This window comes from Meles meles, chromosome 11, assembly GCF_922984935.1.
Source record: "Meles meles chromosome 11, mMelMel3.1 paternal haplotype, whole genome shotgun sequence".
Classification (NCBI taxonomy): domain Eukaryota; kingdom Metazoa; phylum Chordata; class Mammalia; order Carnivora; family Mustelidae; genus Meles; species Meles meles.
The window spans coordinates 50666443-50680328 of NC_060076.1; the positions used below are offsets into that span (position 1 = coordinate 50666443).

General features: G+C 43.4%; 1 protein-coding gene across 1 annotated transcript in view; it reads left to right on the forward strand.

The window, feature by feature from the left end:
• The first annotated feature begins 534 nt into the window (after positions 1-534).
• The window catches only part of PLIN2 (perilipin 2), a 67052-nt gene continuing 53700 nt past the window's right edge, over positions 535-13886 (forward strand). The window contains exon 1 of the mRNA XM_046022689.1: positions 535-640. The gene's annotated coding sequence lies outside the window, so the exon portion shown is untranslated. The remainder of the gene's footprint in view (positions 641-13886) is intronic.

The following is a 13886-nucleotide window of genomic DNA, read 5'->3' on the forward strand; positions in this document are numbered from 1 at the left end:
AAATAACATGTTTCTGCATTTTAGTTTATTTATGAAGATTTTATTAAAGCCTACATTTCATACTAGTGATTCTTACACATGCATTTTTCCCCCATAGGGTGGAAAATACTGTACATACAATGAAAAGAAAATCTTTTGTCTAACCATGATCCCTTATCTCTCAGTTCCCCTACCTGGATATTACCACTAGTTCCACTTTCTTATATATCTCATATAATGCACTTTTTAAAAGATTTATTTATTTATCTCAGGGGTGCAGAGGGAGAGAAGAGAGAATCTCAAGCAGACTCCCTGCTGAGCTCCAAGCCCTAGGCGGGGTTCGATCTCACAACCCTTAGATCAGTGACCTGAGCTGAAACCAAGAGTTCATCTGCCTGATAGGTAAATGAGCACGTGGACAAAAACCTGATTGGGTGGCAGGTACCTGGAGGGTTAATGAGGTAACAGCCCGCTGACAATCTCATAAAAACCCCTAGATTTAGAAACTCTGATGGCAACTCTCTCCGGGCCCCACCCTCTTGGGGAGCTTTGTCCTATCACTCAGTAAACCTTGCTTTGCTGCCCACCACCCTGGTCTACTCTTCCAAGCGGCCTGAAGGAGAACCGCGGGCACTAAAGGAACAGCAACCCTGAAACCGGGGTAAGCACTGAGTTGAGGGGCAGAGACGGGACTCCAAGTGCAAAGGCATTACACCTCAGTGCTCTTTCTGTCCCTTGCAGCGGTTCTTTTTTTTTTTTTTTTTTAAGATTTTATTTATTTATTTGACAGAGAGAGAGATCACAAGCAGGCAGAGAGGCAGGCAGAGAGAGAGGAGGAAGCAGGCTCCCCGCGGAGCAGAAAGCCCGATGCGGGACTCGATCCCAGGACCCTGAGATCATGACCTGAGCCGAAGGCAGCGGCTTAATCCACTGAGCCACCCAGGCGCCCCCCTTGCAGCGGTTCTTAAATGCTTCCACGTAAACAGTGGAACATGTAAACGCGCTTACTGAGCAATCTTAATTCACAGAGCAATCGTGTCCCCAATCCCATTCTGTGACAGCTGACGACAGCAGAAAGAGAGACATGAGGATTGGCGTTCGGAACTGTAGTATCTGCCTGCCTTGGCACTGAGGTTTTCATTTTAAGGGTTTCTTAGGAAACCCCAACTCTTAGAAGGAAGTGTTGTTTTTGGTTTAATGTTTATCCTGCTGGTGTGATCCACCCTTCAATGATCTCAGTGACTAATAGGACTGGCAGCAGCTCTCATTGAGCAGATGTGAAGTCTCCTTACCAGCTTGTTTTCTTGCGCCTTCTGCTAATTTGCAGTTGCAGACAAATCCAGACTAAGGAACTTCTTTAAGTCAACAGGAATAAGCCACAATGCACTTGCTCCCTGATTTTCACTTTGGCCTGGAGCAAGGGCCTCACCTACAAGTCCTATGGTCAGTGAGTGGTTCTACGTCCCCCCTGACTGTTGGGGGCCCTCCCCAGCCACCACGATGACTCAGAAGGCAGCCACAGGGAACAGGAAGGCATGAGATTCATGTGACACACCCTTGGCCTTCATCAGGGCACACAAAGCAGGTGGGATGTCCCGTACTGGCCCTCCAGTTTTATAATGCATTTTGGAGACTTTTTTTCCCTCTCCTCCAATTGCTTTGAATTTTCTCTTTGACCTAATTTCATCTGCGGAAAAATGCTGCCCGGAAGGGCCTGCTGAGATTTTGTCTGGGCCTGCCTCCTTGAGGAAGGCCAGAAATCTGTTTGCACATGACGGATGGAAAAAATGTTTCTGTGCTTCGGAGATGACTGGCTCCACTCTTCCCAACATGAATTGATTCCTTCCAGCAGGGCTCATTTTCATTAGCTGAGAGAATGAAGCTGTCAGGATTCAACAGCCCAGCTCTCGATTCCAAGAGACCACACTCCAGACTTCTCTTTACCAGGGTTCAGTTGTTGTTTCTCAAGATGTGGCCCAGGCTACCGGAGAATCACTGAGATTAAGGACCCGCTATCTCTAGGGAAGGACACGGGTATCCGCTTTTAACTAGCAGTGCAACTCGTTTGCGTGCATAGAATGGAATCAGCTAAATCCAAGTTCACACGCTTTCACTGGCGATGGCCAGAGGCGGCAGTCCTAGCAAAGAGGCGTGCTGTTATGTCACCCTGTTCTCCTCAAAATGCCACGTCTGATAGTGTAGTGGGTTGCTCTAGAAGGAGGGAAGAAGGAGGAGCTAAGGAAATAACAATGTTCTCCCTGGATTGTCCTGATGTAGGAATGAGCCCCCCAGGCGGCCCCAAAATAGTTATTTCTGAAAAGACTGGTTTTTGAAAGCAGTGGACCAAAATACGGAAGAATCACTGTGCAAGGGGCTCCTGAGTGGCTCAGTCAGTTAAGCATCGGCTCTCGGCTCAGGTTATGATCCCAGCATCCCGGGATTGAGCCCAGCATGGGACTTCCTGCTCAGCGGGGAGTCTGCTTCTCTCTGACCTTCCCGGCTTTTGCTCTCACACACACATTCTCTCTCTCTCAAATAAATAAAACCCTCTTAAAAAAAAAAAAAGTATGGTTTTTAATAATATAAAGGTTGTATTTGTCTATTTCGTGTGTTGACTTTCGCACTCATTGTCCAAAATCAATGTTGGGTAAAACTGATGGCCCGGATAAGTGAGTGGATGGTGGTGTGTCTACTGAGAGAGAGAACATAGGAAGTCTAGCCTAAAGGGAAGGGGAGACTTTGATTTTGGATACGCTGATTTTGCAGTGTCTATAGGACATCCACATGGAGTTGGTATGAAGGCATTTATGGATGAAGAGCTCAGCAGAGAGTTTTCAGCTGGATGTCTGTGCAGTCAACCCTTCCTAGGAAGACCCGTAACAATTCACTTCTCCTTACCTACACCCTAATTCTCCCATGTAGGTTAAATCTCTCATACATTCTTTTTTTGGCCCAAGGATACATAGCCAAGGACACACTTACCATCTGTGTAACCTTGGACAAGTTACAAAAGCCTCTGTGTTTCTCAATTTTCTCATCTATGACATGAGGGTAAGGAACTTTCATTATTGCTGCACGGATTAAAGGACTTGATGCATGTTAAATGCTACGAATAGTGCATGGTACACAGCAAGTCCTCAGTTAGTGTTAGCTATATTCTATACTTACGGCACCTGTACTTTCGTGTACTTACCACAATCGCTAGCATATAAAATTACCAGGCGGTAAGCTCTACGAGAGTCTGGGTCTAGATCTCTGCAGTGTCCCTAGCTCTGGTACATGGTAGATGTTGTTCGGTATGTATTTATTTGATGAATTATAACTGTATTTTTCAGAGTTGTGGTTGCACAACTGTAAATTCCTTTCCATATTTAAGCTGCCCTCGATTTAACTCAGATCAACAGGTTGAAGAGGTAAGCTCACTGTCACTTTGCTTTGTACTGTGTCATTTCCAACAAAATGCCTACGACGGCGCACATACACAAGGGGTCAGTGAGTGTTTGGGGGTTGGTTTATTGAATGTTGTGAATCGATCCTGGTCTCTTGTCCCAACTTTGCCTGTTGGCAGATATAAGGCAAAGAGAAAAATTAGGGAATTAACTCTTAGGTTACAGAGGTCAAATCTCTCCTTGGACTTTTTGCAGTATAGTCTGATACCCATTGGAACTTCTCTGCTTTTGTCCACTACCGGTCTGAAAAATCAGACAGCCCTAGTCAAGAGCCTAATGACCAGTAACTGGCTATTTCATTATTTTAGGTACTGTAGATAGCATTAAATTCCATACATGCCCTATATTGTGAATTAACTGCCAGTACTGTAATCAAAAGTATGTTTCATCTTGTATTTTGCAAATGGATGGTAAATATTCACTCTTCTTTGTTGGACCCAAATCGTAGCTTTATCAGAGCACCAATAATTCACTAGCTGTGTAGCTTTAGGTATGTTATTTCTCCCTGGAAGTGAATTTTCTCATTGATATAGAGCCTGGATGCTGGTCTAAGGTTTCTTTCAATTCTAACATCTTTTTTTCCCTTCTATAGCCTTCTGTGCACCACACCACCCAAATTTTTGTTCAGCTTTTGCCTCTATTCACAGGGAAAAAATAAGTTTCCATCTTTTTATATATCTGCAGGTAAACCTTTTTAAATTGTCCTTATGTCACTACAACAGACTTTTTCCTTGAAAAGACAATTCTGAAAATATAGACCTCTTCATCCATTTGGCCATTAGATGTCGCTCAACACCCAGGAAGTGCCAGAAACCAGGCGTGTATTCTAAAACCCTCGTCGGGTCCCCCAGACCCACCCCTTCCCACCATCAGATCTGTGGTTTGCTTATTTGTATTTGCTCATCAGTGCCTTGCTGTTTGTAACCCCAAATCCCTTCAGCCACCCAGAAAGCACGTTTTCCAACCGTCTTGAGTTTGCCACTTCACCCAACCCAGAGTTGGTAAGAATTTGGCTTCCACATACGGGGATCAAGGCACTCCGTGGCAAATATAGCTCACCTGTCCCCTCCTCCGTGGAGCCTATCTGACCTTCCTTCCCAACCCAGAGCACCACAGGAAAATCTTTGTCAAGATGCTGTTGAATTGTGTTTGTTTACAAATCTCTGAAGGAATTCTCAATCTCCTTCACCATTATCAATGTACAAAAGAGAAGCTTTTTTTATGCAGGAGATTGGCAAATAGCCACTTTTTTCCATTGAAGATTTTTTGTCAGAGTGTGCGCTCACGATAGAGGGCACAAGCAGGGGGAGCTCTGGCACGCTGAGGGAGAAGTGGGTTCCCCACTGAGCAGGGAGCCCAATGCAGGACTCGATCCCAGGACTATGGAATTATGACCTGAGTCCAAAGCAGATGCTTAACCAAATGAGCCACCCAGGTGCCATTCCAGTTTTTTTTTAATTTCAAGATTTATCTGACAGAGAAGTAGAGAGGCAGAGAGGAAGGGAAGCAGGCTCCCTGAGGAGAGCCCGACGTGGGACTCGATCCCAGGATCTTGGGATCATGACCCAATCCAAAGACAGAGGCTTTAACCACTGAGCCACCCAGGCGCCCCTCCACAATTTTGAGGGTAACCGCCTCACCCATTCTTTGTGGAATGTGCACTGGTTTGTGCTTTCTGGAAGACACTTTGGCAATATCCACCAAGATCTTTTTTTTTTTTTTTTAAAGATTTTATTCATTGACAGAGATCACAAGAGAGGCAGGCAGAGAGAGAGGAAGGGAAGCAGGCTCTCTGCTGGGCAGAGAGCCCGATGCAGGACTCGATCCCAGGACCCTGAGATCATGACCTGAGCCAAAGGCAGCGGCTTAACCCACTGAGCCACCCAGGCGCCCCCCAAGATCTATTTTTAATTTATTCATTTGAAGTTTTAGACAGAGACAAGAGAGGGAACACAGGCAGGGGTAATGGGAGAGGGAGAAGCAGGCTTCTTGCTGAGCAGGGAGCCTCATGTGGGCCTCCATCCCCAAGACCCTGGGATCATGATCTAGGCTGAAGGCAAACACTTAACCACCCAGGCGCCCTCCACCAAGTTTGTTTTGTTATGTCCGAGTTTTCACATCTGCGAGACCATCAAGGAGCCAACACCAATGCAGTCACACAAGGGTTTATTTGACAAGCTTAAGATTGGGCCCAAGTATACCCCACACAGCAGAGTAGGGACTTGGACCCCGAGCTTAGTTAAGGCAGGGGTATTTATGGGTTCCTGTTACTAAAGCAGGGTGGGGGTCTCTGGAACCAAAGCAGGGTGGGGCTTCTTGGAACCAAAAGTAAAGTAGGGGAAAAGTTCAGCCCTTGGGCACAGGGGTCTGAAATGGCTGTACTTATGCTAGGGCCAAACCTGAGGTGGGATGGCCTTCATTTTTCTCAGCCTCCACATTTCCCCCTCTCAGAAGAACCTAAGGAAGGACCCTATCATGGGTCCAGGCTGGTCTTAGCAACAAGGCCCGGTGGTTGGTATTGCTGAATACCATGAGCTGAACTGTACTGTCTTTGACAGAAGCAACCAACATCCTTGGGCAAGTGAGAACGGCACAATTTAGCTTTAGGGGATTGCCCTTGTCGGGCTGACTTTTCCGTTCTGGGTGAAGTCCTTGAGAACAGCGTTGTGGGTCAGCTGGCCGGACATGGATACAGTGGATCCAGGGAGTAATCCTGTCAACCTCGAGAGGAAGTGGGAGTGTTCAGCATCACCGATGTAGGGTAGGGTCCCTTCCAGTGAGGCTCCAAGTTTTCCACTTGGCAGCGCATCCAAACCAAGTCCCCGTGTTGGTAAGGATGTGGTTCCAGCTCTGTCTCCTGTCTCAGTGTGGGCAGTTAGGATCTCTGCAAGGGCTAGACAGACTGTAATGCCTGCAGTGACTGGAGTACAGACTGATCAATCATCGTTGAGGAGGGCGGCCTGATACCCGTCACTCCAGCGTTTGTCATCTACCGGTCTGGTGGAATCCGGAGAAGGCCCTCGATAGCGTGAGTGGTGGGTCAAGATGAGATTTTGACAAAGTCAGTTTACTTGCACCTTGACCAGGAAGGCCATGGCAGCAATTATGCAGAGGCAAGGGGGGAACCCAGCCGCTACTGGATCTAGTTTCTTGCTAAGATAGGCTACTGGCCTTTGGCAAGGCCCCAGAACCCAAGTCACAACTCCTTTGGCCACCCCTGCCTCTTTATCCACATACAAGTGGGACGGCTTGCTAACATCTGGGATGGGCAATGCTGGGGCACTCAGTAAGGCTGTTTGTAATTCCTGAAATGCTCCTTGTATCTGGGACTGACTGGCTGGCAAAAGCAAGATCATCTAAATGAGCGGTGGTGCAACTTCTCAGTTTACCTCAAGCTGTCTAGCTTAGACAAACATTTAAAAATGATCAGATTTAGAATTTAACACCTATAAAGGTGTTTTATGGAAACAATTTCTCTCTAGAATAACCCTCATTTCCAGAGATAGTCAAATCAGGACTAATTTATTTGAAAATCAAGTCCAGTTTTAACAAACTTGGCCTAGGGGCGCCTGGGTGGCTCAGTGGGTTAAGCCTCTGCCTTTCGCTCAGGTCATGATCCCAGGATCCTGGGATCGAGCCCCGCATCGGGCTCTCTGCTTGGCAGGGGGCCTGCTTCCTCCTCCTCTCTCTCTCTCTCTCTACGCCTGCCTCTCTCCCTACTTGTGATCTCTGTCAAATAAATTAATAAAATTTAAAAAAAAATTAAAAAAAAAAACCAAAAAAAAAAACCTTGGCCTAATTATTTACATAAGCTCAGCAAGAACAGTGAAATCATACAGATCTTTTAGAATCTGCTTTGCTGGAACTTCTTACAAGGAATCTCGAGGTTGAACTTTTTAGTAGCCTCTCCAGGCCAGAAGCCAAGCCACGTAGTTGCCATCAGACATGCCTGCAATACCTGTCGATTTGGGCAAATACTTCTTGAGGTTCCCAAAGTATCCTGCCAGGAAGTGACATTCTTTACTCACCTGGTGAGGCTGCTGGGGAACACTGTAAGCAAGGTATCAGGCCAACAGATCCAAAGGGCTTTATGGCTCCAGGTTTTATAAAGTCAACCTTAGTTCCCTTTAAGCTGTCAGGTCATATCTGAGTCTTTTCAAATATGACATTCCAGTCAAAGCCTTGGTAAAATAACGAGTTTTTCCAATGGTGTCCTGTTACAAGGAGAACAGATTCTTACTGGACTTATGCAACTGACTGATTGCCATGAAAGAAAGAATACTTGCCGAGATCTTTTGGTTTCAGAGGGTTCAGAGAGAGTGAAAGTTAAATGCCTTGATTCGTTTACAATGAATACTCTTACAGCTCTGTAAGTTACAGATAACTTAAGAAAAAGTTTCCCTGGTCTGGAAGAGCAAACATTACACAGCCAGTCATGTTTAAAATAAGACAAGACATTAAGAGACACAACCTTACAATTTCCTCCAGTTCATCCAGTCCCATGTTGCTAATTCTGGTTTAGTCTGACCGAATGCAGCCTTTACTTCTGGAAATTCTTACCCATTTCAGTTCCAGGATTTTAACGTATCAAAGACCTGTATTTGTCCTGAAAATCCTTAATATGAATCTCCTTGAAGATACTCATTTTACCCTTGAAGATAAAACTCATTTTACAAGAGAATTACAATAATTATAAATGACAAAAACTCAGAATAGATATGGTTAAATATCAAGTGATGACCCTTATCAAAACACTGAAACTTTAGGAAATGTATAGAACCTCGAGAGTAGTTACAGCATTTACCCAAATGTAACCCAAGGTTTATCATTGGTTTAGCAGTACTCCCTGAGTAACTTAGCGTATCAAGGAAAAGCCTTACGAGTCAAACAGATCTCATTTACAATTTTTGGCGGGCAAAGAGAAAACCATTTACATTTTCTTTTTTGTTTCTTTGGGTTTTTTGTTTGTTTTTTTTGTTTGTTTGTTTTTCAATTTAATTTAGGTTTGATTTTTTTTTTTTTTTTTGTAAACATGTAATGTATTTTTATCCCCAGGGGTATAGGTCTGTGAATCGCCAGGTTTACACACTTCACAGCACTCACCATACGACATACCCTCCCCAATGTCCATAACCCCACCCCCCTCTCCCGACCTCCCTCCCCCCAGCAACCCTCAGTTTGTTTTGAGATTTAGAGTCACTTATGGTTTGTCCCATTTACATTTTTTTAATAGCAGGTCAATTAATCTAAGAAAATTTTGTCCTTTTAAACAGAGAATTTCTGTCTTATACCAATGTACCTTTTAAACCCATTCATTTCAATTTTAGTCCGTCCTGACCACCCTTAATCCCATTCCCAAGATTTCCCTTTGCAAACCTTCTACAACTTTCTTTTGCATCCAGGTTTTGTCCCAAGCCATTTCCTTCCAAACAACCATCTCATTTAGGACAAAATTACCTTCCCTTCCCTTCAACAAAATGTATTCCCATTCCTTAAATCTTTCTCTACTTTCCTACATACAGAGTTGCTTCCTTTGTCTCCATCAGTCTTACAGTTAGCAGAATTTTGTACTCTTAGAAACACCTTTAGTTCAACCTCTAGTCAGTTATTAACCAATTGTGAACGGTTGTAACAAAATTCCTTCGATGCCAATTTATGAATCAGTTAAGCATAAACCATGCTCACTAACAGATTTAAATATTCTTATTTTCTTTGCTGTTAAGAAGTCAAAAGCACAAACCTACATCCAGTACTCAATGACTTAGCATTTTATCCTCTTTGGAAAAGACCTAAATGTCCAACAAATTTAATTCCATTTGTCATGCAAGCAAAACTTTAAACTTTCAGGTTACCAAAGACTTTGAAAGCCATCTCAGCAATTACCCATTAAAACTTTTAGACAGATAATTAACCATCAGTTTAGTCATTTCTTTGCTAACAGATTTTAACAAGTAACTTGAGCTAACTTGACCTTCAGTAAACTTTGAAGTTTCACATTTACTGCTAAAGGCATGTATATCTTAATTACACCAACAAACTTAACTTAGTTTAAACTAATACTGATTTACATTCCACCTGGGCCCACCACCTTGAATGTGTTTACCTGAGACATGGGTGGGAAGATCTGGAGTGGGGGGGTGTTAGGTCCAGGGGGCGCTCTTCTTGTTTCCTGACAGTGAAGAACAGAACAAATGCCAGCAGAAGGCAGAGAAAGTGTTCCCAGTTCTAGGGCTCATCAGCTCTAAGAGGAGCAGATGCCATGCTTTCCCGCTTTCCTGCCAGCAAAGGGGAGGAGGGACTGAGCAGTCCAGAGAAGACAGGAATTTCCCCGAAACAAAGGAGTTTCAGCAGCTGCTTGGGGATATTCCTTAAAATCTGTCTCGGGTTAGATAAACCCCAATTGGCTCGAGTTACAGCCATTAACGCAAGAAATGAGTAAGGAAGAAGCCCCACCATCTATTAGGAGGAACATAGATGAAATGTAGAGTCCCCTTACTCTCTGCTTGCCTCATTTCTTCAAACACAACAGACAACAAAAAGACAAGACAACCGCAGACCCAGTGGCCCTCCCGGGGTCATCCAACATTAAAGGATGACCATTCAGACATGCAGAAAGTCTGAAACTTTCCCCTTCATACATCCGTGCTCAGGTTAGGAGCTCTTTCCCTAACGTCCGAGAAGTGGTCCATCACCAGAGACAGAGGGTCTTCTGTGTCTGTCCCATCACGTCCTCAATCCACAAGACAAATACACTTACAATTAACAACACACTCACAAAGACAAACGGATCTGGCACGACGGCAAAGACAAAACTGGAAGGTAAACCCCGACTGTAACAGCAGCCGAGCCTCCAGGCAGGACCAAAGGAACGTCTCTCAAGACTCCCTGGTCAAGGGCCTGCCATGCGCCCGCTTAAGCCCATGTTGACTCCCGATACAGATTGAACTCCTACAGGTAAAAATGCAGATTGGGCGCTCCAAACAGATTAAAACACACACACACACACAAACGAGTGCACTCACCAGCCAGCATTAAGACCCTCCGGGTTGGGGTCCTGAGAGTCTCCCAGATCTCGGTGGGACCTCCAAACATTATGCCCGAGTTTTCGCGTCGTCTGAGAAACCACCAAGAAGCCAGAGTCAACACCGAAGTAATCACACGAGGGTTTATTTGACAAGCTTGGGCCCAAGTATACCTGACACAGCGGCGTAGGGACTTGGACCCAGAGCTTAGTTAAGGCAGGGGTATTTATGGGTTCCTGTTATAAAGCAGGGTGGAGGTCTCTGCAACCAAAGCAAGGTGGGGCTTCTGGAACTAAAGTAAAACAGGGAAAAGTTCAGCGGTTGGGCACAGGGGTCTGAGATGGCTGTACTTATGCTAAGGCCAAACCTGAGGTGGGATGGCCTTGATTTTTCTCGGCCTCCAGTTTGATCCCAGTAAAAGGGTTTAAATCAGACAGAGTTATCATTAATTCTTTGAGTAAAACTCATCCCTGGGACTGATTTTAATGATGAGTAAGTAAAACTTTGAATAGTATCTCGAAGTTGTACATCTAAAGTTAGATTATCACCATAATGATTAGTAATATGCTGGCGAATTTTGCTCCAAGGTATCTGGTTCATTATAGGCATGGGAGTTAACACAAAGAAAAACATTCCAGTCACATAAAATATGAAGTCTAAGCTTTGTATTTTGAAGATCATCTCCTTTATATATGATGGCTGGTTCTAAATCAGATACTTTCTACACAGGTGAACATTTTACATTTGAGACATCTTTTTACTCTATTGTTATGATCAAAAGTCATTTTTCCAGTAACAAAAACATAGGAATCTCTTAACACAAGCTCTTACCCATTCTTCATCCATTAGGAAAAAAGAAAATGCATCGTTATTTGAAGTTTAAGAGCCGTTCCAAACTCTTACGTGATTTAAAGCAGTGGTGACCTTCCATAAATTCTTTTATCTTTTATGATAATTAACAAAAGGAGAAGGCATAGAAGTCCTTGCCCAAGCCAGACCAGAGGTGCATTTCCAGAGGTTAAGGTTTGTGCTTAAGATGAGATCATCAAAAAAAAAAAAAAAAAAAAAAAAGATGAGATCATCAAAACTTGCCATTTTAAATTTTGATGAGAGGAGCAGGGTCTCCCAGTTTAATTGGTGACTGCCATCCCCTTAGGGGACCAGTCCCATACAATTCCACAGGAATCATTAACAATACTGGGATCGACAATCCTCCCATAAAGGGCGAATTCCCTCATCAGACCATATTTGTGTTAGTTTGCATTTGGGAATAAGGGGTGCTGCTGTGTTATAGCTAGGACCCCGATATTCATTGGCTAGGAATCCTTTAGTAGAGAGTGATGGTAACCGAACTTCAGTCAGATGACTAATTAGTAGGAAAGTCCACCAACCATCTCTGATCATCAGGGATAAGACAACTGGAACGATTGCCAATACATATTGGTCTATTCTGATATCGTAAGGTAAGATCACTATTTGTGCCCTCCTCTAAGGGCAATAGTGGCAATCAAGGATCCAAAATTCCAGGTACCCGTTTTGAAGCATTGAAAATAAATTGGTATTTTATCTTCTCCCCACTCTACTGGATGGAGCAGAGGAGGATTGGGTATATAAGCCCAGTAAGTAAAGTTGTGTATTTGTGCATAACATCCAGGAAGACTTACGGCTATCGTGAGGGTCATCATGTTACATCGGATGTACAAACTGCAGCAGTTTTGATATGCTGTAAAACGTAACACTATATATAAAGAATCAGGTAACAGATTAAATGCAGAAGAAACATCTTGAAACAATGCAATAACCGCCATTAATTCATTTTTATGCTGACACACCAGTAGTAGATATGACCTTCGAAGTAGAACCATTAGTAACAAGCTTTTACCTTTGACAGAGCCATCAGAAAAGTAAGTAGGGGCATTTGTTATTGGATTTTTAGAAGTAATTTTAGGAAGGACAAAAGCAGTTGTGTTTTAAAAAGGAAACAACAGGTAAAGAGGAATAATAAGATGTGTTTCCAGTAAAGTCACTAAGGGCAATTTGCCAATTTAAATTATTTTGGAGGGCGCCTGGGTGGCTCAGTGGGTTAAGCCTCTGCCTTCGGCTCGGGTCATGATCTCGGGGTCCTGGGATCGAGGCCCGCGTTGGGTTCTCTGCTCGGCGGGGAGCCTGCTTCCCTCTCTCTCTCTGCCTGCCTCTCTGCCTACTTGTGATCTCTCTCTGTCAAAGAAATAAATAAAATTTTAAAAAAATAAATAAATAAATTATTTTGGAATGCCATTTCAATTTGTGTCTTATTTAAAGGCAGAACAGTAACCTGTGGATCATACCCCTGTATTTGGTTGAGTTCTTTTTCTTCCTAATTGAGTAATACTGCCGATATGGTCCATATAGGTAGTGTTTAACAGTATTATTTGGGAGAAAAATCCATTCTGTAATTAGTTTTCCTGGATAAATCAACCCAGTAGGTTTATGTGGGGTATGAAAAATGAGAAGATCTAACGGTATCCCAGGTTGGACTCTCTCTGTGTGTATTCAATGAATCTGGCTTTCAACAAATTGTAATTCTTTTAAGGCCTCTTTTGATAGGGTCCTAGGGCTGTTTAAATTAGGATCTCCCTTTAAAGGATCAAATAGATGCTGTAAAGCGTAGTGGGAATTCCAATTTTAGGTCTTACCAATTAATGTCTCCCAATTTTTGCAAATCATTCAAGGTTGCAATTTTATCTCTACAGATTTTAACTTTTTGGGGTCTGAGATCTATCCATAATGAACCCCAAATATGAGAAAGGTGTAGTGACTTGTATTTTTTCTGGAGCTATAGTTTGTATTTTTCAAAATTGCCAATTAAAGCATTCTGAATGCATCCTGCAATTGCATGTCGTCAGAGGCTGCACATAATGTACCATCCATATAATGGAGAAGATAAATTTGTGGAAGCTGATTTCTAACTGGCTGTGTAACTTGTGCCATACGCCTGACAGATAGTGGGGCTCTTCAGCATTCCTTGTGGAAGAACTTTCCATTGCTACCGTTTGGCTGGTTCTTTTAAATTTACACTGGGAATAGTGAAAGCAAAATGGGGACAGTCTTCCTTACCAAGTGATATAGTATAAAAGCAATCCTGTAAATCTATGATAAATATTGGCCATTTGCGTGGGACTAGATTAGGCGAAGGCAATCCAGGTTGGAGAGACCCCATGGGTTGGATAGCAGAATTAACCACGCACAGGTCTGTTCAAAATCTCCATTTTCCTCATTTTTTCTTCGTTAACAAAAACTGGTGAATTCGAAGGACTGTGAGATTCTTCAGTATGTCCCTTTTCTATCTGTTCCTCTACTAAGGCTTGCAAACTAATTTCTCTTGTGTTTAAGGGCCACTGCTCCACCCAAACGGGTTTGGTCATTCTTCCAATTTAACTTAATGGGTTCGGGAGCA